The sequence below is a fragment of the Talpa occidentalis genome, unplaced genomic scaffold (genome assembly GCF_014898055.3).
Source record: "Talpa occidentalis isolate TD23 unplaced genomic scaffold, MPIMG_talOcc4v2.1 talOcc4.5, whole genome shotgun sequence".
Classification (NCBI taxonomy): domain Eukaryota; kingdom Metazoa; phylum Chordata; class Mammalia; order Eulipotyphla; family Talpidae; genus Talpa; species Talpa occidentalis.
This window is the reverse complement of record NW_023604861.1, coordinates 113,578,092-113,584,471: the sequence shown is the minus strand read 5'-3', so window position 1 is coordinate 113,584,471 and position 6,380 is coordinate 113,578,092.

Sequence of the window (6,380 nt, the reverse complement as noted above, 5' to 3'; positions counted from 1 at the left end):
AAGAACACAGACGCTCAGTTCCACCTGCTCGCCAACCACCGTGCTGCAGTGGCACAGGCCCGCCACAGGATGGCAGTAGAATAAAGACAGTCAAAAGGGATTTCTGCTCACTGATGGGAGCTTGGAAACCATACTTAGGGACACCTACAATGTTGCTAATTTATTTCCTTTTGATACCTGTATATATAGACAACTCAGTTCAGTATGGGAACAAATTCGGTGTGAATTAATTGGGCTATGCAGGAATCTATCGGGCCCAGGGGATCAATAACATACCAGCTAACAGGATATTTGGCCTCGTCTTCCAGGGTCCCCAAAATCTGTTTTGCTAAGCCACTCTCAAAATAGAAACGACCTAAAATACACCAGCAAGATACCATCCCTTCTTTTGGTGTGGGGTCAAGAAGTCCATACATCAAACAGCAATTAAAAATTTATTGAGTATCTATTCTGCACCAGGTATAGCACAACCCAATTTATGTTCATTCAATCCTCATTCAATCCTCAAAACAACTCTTCGTGCTGTGCAGTACCCCCACTTTACAGATGAGGAAACAGACACAGACAAATATAGTTTGCTAAGTCGGGTCACATGACTGCCACGTAGCAGGGTCATGTGGAGACCAGAAAAGTCTTCCATTCTGTTAGGAGTTAGGGGCAGAAGGCAAGACTGACGGCCTGGAACACTAGGATGGCCAGGAGGCTCCAGAAGATGGTGAGATTATAGAGCTTCATTAGCTCACCTAGAAAGTCGCTGGCTTGGGCTGGGCACCAGGATGCGGCCCTTTCAGAGTCCTGGGTGAGAATGGAGCAGGTCCAGGCCACAGGCCTGGTGCCTGTACATTGAGGAGCAATTAACAGGGCATGGAGAGGAGAGGTGTCATTAGAAAACCAGAGTCAGGAACCCATAGAAGAGGACAGGTGGTTGTTTAGGAGGCAGATGTTTCAGTGGGGCATGGGCTCCCAAGGACGTGGCCATGTAGGGCATGGCCCCGCGGCGCCAGCAGCATGGGGCTCACCTGGGAGCTTGTTAGACAGGCGGAACCTGGCACAGACTTGCCGAGTCAGAATACTAGGTGATCTGTATGTGCAGCTGAGTTTGAGGAGCTCTGCTATATTTTCATGATTAAATTCAGGTCCCACAGCTGTAGAAGGGCTGTCACAGAAGCAACATGCCTTTTCATAGCAGCCTGTCAGGTGGCACATGACTTCAGTCGGGCCCAAACTGATGGTGTTCAGTCTGATCACCAGATCAGAGTGGTGTTTTCCAGGTTCCTCCAGTCATTCACTTATTTCCCTCCTCCTGTGATTGATAAACACTCTGTAGGTAGGGTCTTTGAAACTATGTGATTGCCTGTTCCTCATCAAACTTTCCATTGATTCATTTAGAAAGTATAATCAGTATAAACTTGTGGTCCTCTTTGTTATTCAATGGGTTTTAATCCTTTACCCTATTAATTTTGATGCTCAGAATGTGCCTGAGCTGGCTGGCGGAGTCCATCCCAGCAGATTTCTGCATGCTGTTGATGTGTACCCATCATTCCTTGAATATTTTCTATCACAAGAAAATGTTTCCAACTCATTCAACCTCCAATCCTAGAAGCAGACATTTCTCTAAAGAATTATGGTTCCTTTTAGTGGAAACCGGTATTTAGAAATCAAGATGTAAGTGATGAGTATGATCCACCTATTCGGGCTGCTCTCAGCCCTTTCAGTGGACCACACTAGGTAATCTACACATATGCATATGCATGTACATATAGATGTACATGTAGGTGTGAATATGTACTGTGCACACACATACCTCCGTGCATGTTTGCATGTATCATACACTCATATCAACATCTTTGGTTCTAATCAAGTAGCTTGAATTTCTCCCTTTCATAATTGTAACTCAGCATCCTCCAACTGTGAAAAGCTTCCATATCCTTAATATTTTCACTTATTTGGCTCACTCATTTGGGAGACTGGTTATCAATCTCCCATCTACAGTACATGCCTTCAGCTGGCTAGATGCCCATCTCTCCCTGCTCTCTGACTCTCATATCAACTGTCAACTGTCCTTGAACTGCATGGATGCCTTCCTCACCTGAATCTGGCCAGCACAACTCCCCAACATCACACTACAACTCCCCTGTGATCACCTAGTGGTTTTAGGCCTGGATGGTGAACTGGGAAGAAGGCAAAGGACATCAGACTTTAACTCCCCAGTGATTCCAACATGAAGTAAGGATTGATGGCAACCTTGGTACATCAGCTAACTTTGTGAGTTATAGCCACTTAGTCTGCAAAGGACTTTCATAACTCAGTGCCTGGGGGTGGGGTAGGGGGCAAGGGTCAGGTGCCAAACCAGGAGAGATGGAGAAACTCTAGTGCCACAATATCTCTGTTTTGTTGTTGTTTCTGGAGCATTCTGGTTCTCCACTCTGGAACTTTAACAAATAGCAGTGTGGACCCAGCCCCAGAGATTGATTCCAGGGCATGAGAGGTCAAGCAGAACTGCTGTTCTAGAGGCAAGAGTTCAGGGAGTCCCTCCCTGCACCTGAGGGAGTAGAGATCTGTTTATGTGTGACTGCCAGAGGGGCTACAAACTCTTCCTATTAAATGTCAGTAAATGGTTTAAACTTTATGGGCCATAGAGTGGCTATCATAACCTTTCAGCTCACTGTTGTGGCAGGAAAGCTGCCACAATTCTCAAGAATGGGGCAGGTTTTTTGCAATAAAACATTCTACCAAAATCCAGCATTGAGCTGGATTTGGCCCGAGGCTGTAGTCTGCAGTTCCTTGATCAAAAGGTAAAGGTTTTAAAATTTGCATTTTTAAACCCTCTGATTTCAAGTGATGCTATTGATGGAGAAATTTTAATTAAGCAGAAAATGATTACCTATATAGACTCAAATATTTCCTGATGTGATTTTTTTTTTTAATTGTGTTTGTTCCTGCAAAGATTAGTTAAGACATAATCTTGCATTGGGTCAAGCTAGTCTCCCTGGTCAGGCTTACAGAAGTAGATCTTGCATTTGCTTTTTCTTTCTTCTGACCCCAGATTAAACAGCTGGCAGCAGTGATATTTAAACACACGTAAAATCCAAGTGTTAACTACAGACCCTGGCTACATGTTTTTTTTTTTTTTTTTTTTTTTTTTTTTTTTTAAAGATTTATTTTATTTATTTATACAAGCACTGGGTACAGTCAGAAGCATGGGAGGGTGAGAGAATTCACCAGACCCTGGCTACATGTTTTATTGAGACTTAAATTAGTTGCTTAGCACAGCCCACAGGTGCCACTTTCCTTCTGGCCCATGAGCCTGGAGCCAGAAGCTGGCTGAGCAGGGAGAGAGGGACTGGAATTGGGGCTGAGGAAGCACCTTGCTTATTTAGCCAATGCTCTTGCCTGAAAGAAAGTATTCTTATTCGTTAGTAATTTAAACTAGGTAATTCAGAAGCTCAAGTCATCTGTTATTTGTTTTTTATAAAATAATTGGTCCCTCCTTTAAAGTGGCTGGGGGCTGGGAACTTCCCCAGTCCTCGTCTATCACAACATCGCTGCCTGAGGTTGCTCTGGTGGGGGAAGCTGGCAAGTGAGGCACAGCCCACTTCGTGCTGGTGGTTGGAAGAGCAGGGCATGTGGTATTAGCAGCTACTAATTAAACTGTTAAAGAACCAGCAACAGCCCCTGAAATGGAGTCAAAAGTGTTAAGCCCTGCATCACCAAACCAAGACTCATTTAGTTTCAGCTCTCCCGGAAATGCTATCTTAAACCAACCAGCAAATGCCTGATCAGCACTAGGTAGGTAGGTGTCTGCCTGACAGACAGCTGCTGTCCCCTAAAAGAAAGCCACCTTGCCACAGCCCATCGTTTTTGCCTGGCATAGCTTCCTTGTTCCTGCTCCCTTTGGCCCATCTATCCTTACTCTGTTAGATTGGATGCTGCCTCATTCATGAATTGTGGAATAGTCAGAAGGATCTTTAATCAATTGATTTTTCTTTTTAAACACATACCAACTTAAAGCCCGGGGAACACTCTTCAGATTTCTATGTAATTGTGCTCATGTTTGTATCATTTCTTTTTTTGTAAAGTTTTTTGCAAAGTTTCTTATGCAAACAGCTAAAAAGCTCTGTCCCATGTTAAAAGTAAAGCTGGTTAGTTTTGATTACTCCATGCTTGTGTGTTTCCAGGTGGAGGTTGTCTGCCTTTAATCACAAATTCGGGAGTCCTCTTCCTGGCAGCAAACTGAAAATGTTTTCCTGTGGGCACAGGATATTTTAAAAGAACTTCTTGGGCATCAAGTTCTTAGCTCTCCTAGCACTGAGCTACAAAGCGCTCTCTTTGATCTCTTGTGAAGACGAGCGTTTGTGAGGAAAGCTCCCATGCACACAAACTTTCCATTTCACAAAGAACATGACTTGGAAAGGTAGACACAGGCTAGGCCCATTGATTTGATACAGGGCAGCAGGGGGCACTAAAACAGGCCAATTGGCTTCAGCCACCCATTACAGATTCAAGGATGCTTACTGGGTGCCTGCCAGGGAGGCCCTCACTGGTGGGTCGGCTGAGCTCCTGGAGAGCTCATGTACTTGGGCAGGAGACAAGTAAATAATGAGAATTTCAGAAAGCCTTGTCTTGGGAGCAGAGTTGAAAAAGACACTTTTAAGAGAACAACACTTTAAGGATGGATCCCTAGAGCCAATCCTTGTCCAAATATTCAGGGGCAACAAGTCTGAAGTTGGTTAAATGTTTTTGCTCTACCTGGACCCATGATGTGTCTTTTCTTCATGCAAAAAAGATAAGTGCCTATTTTGAATTTGCTAATGCAACCATTTCTTTTATTTTGAACTAAGGCTGCATAATGTGGGCTTTGTAAAGTCTGCAGTCCTGAAAGCAGGATACATTTCTAATGGAAACCTCAAGTGCATGATTGTACAACATCAAGGCGATAAATTACCGTGATTTTGTACCCCCTGCAGCTGTTAGTTCTACCATATTTCAGGAATGTTGCTTTCCCTTATAGAAACCATAAATATTGGTTTGTCAGGAAGACAAATATTAAATGAAAACTGTGCTCAAACCTGAGAAAGTGTACAGAGTACACATGCTGCAGATTTGAGAAATAAATTGTATTGAGAACAATTTGCAATATGAAGCTTGCTTAATAATTTACCAGAACTGGTGAACTCGGTGATTATGCCAGGCGTTGGGTATTTGATTAAATGGGAAAAAATAAGTACAAACTGTCCAGAGACTGGAAACACTTGTATTAATCTGGAAGGTTTTTAAAAATATTCTTTTAGTTTAGAAATTCCAGTTTAACTTTCAGCTGGCCTTATATTGTACTTTCTTTTGCCTTCTCACAGGAAGTCAATGACTAGTCACTGAGAGCTAGACATATGGTTTTGGGCAATTGACTTCTGTAGGCCCAAATTTTATCAGAAAGAGGGGCACCTAACACTTGGCAGTAGTGTTAGCATGTGACAGAAGGGGTAACCAGGAACCCTAAACTGTTAAGGGGGGCATGCTGTAAAGAGGGGTCTGACCATCTGTGCCTACAAAGGCAAAGGAAGTTGACTCTTAGCGTGGAAAGGTTCTTAGTAAGATTGGTATGCATACAGTAAGAAAGGATTTCAAGGAAGTTCCCCATAAAACAAAAATTATCCATCCCCTCAGGGGTAAATGCCCAGGCAAACAGACTGGGCGCCAAAATGGAGCAGTTTAAGTCTCAAAGCTTACCCCATGTCCCAGAGGGGAGGGACAGACTCAAAATCCAAAATATATCATATAATCCTCTATAAAGTCAAGATAATGGCTGCCGCTCTTTGCCAAGTACGAGGAATGGCCTCCCCCCATTTTGTTCCCCCTCCCACTATGTATCTCCCCAGTTACCCCCCAATCAGAAGACTGGTTCATGGCTTGCTGGGACCTGGAGGGGGTTACAAGTAAGTGGGGGCAGGAAAAACCACCTGTTCAATGTACCTCCCTTTCAGAGATGCCTTAACAGCAGGCTCTCAGGTGCCATACAGAAGCAACCAGATACCTGGATGTACTGTGGGCTTCCAGGCAGGCCTGAGGACAACTCGTCCTTGAGCTCACCACCTGCATGATAACTACTCTGCTTTTAGGTGTGGGATTCTGGAAAGAGAACAATTAATGTGCTAGATGAGGACAAAAGGACAGAGAGGAGCAGAGAGGTAACAGTGATGCTGGCCTCAGTGTGCGTTTGTAAGGAGAGGATGGAACAGAGAAGGAAAATATGCTGAAGATAGCTGTGTGTGTTTCCAATTTTCTATGTAAAATGCTTCTAATACTACCAAGATAAACCCCCCTTTGTCTTACCATTCACTCATCTCTAATTCGTGTCACCTCTGTGCCTCAGAGATCTCAAA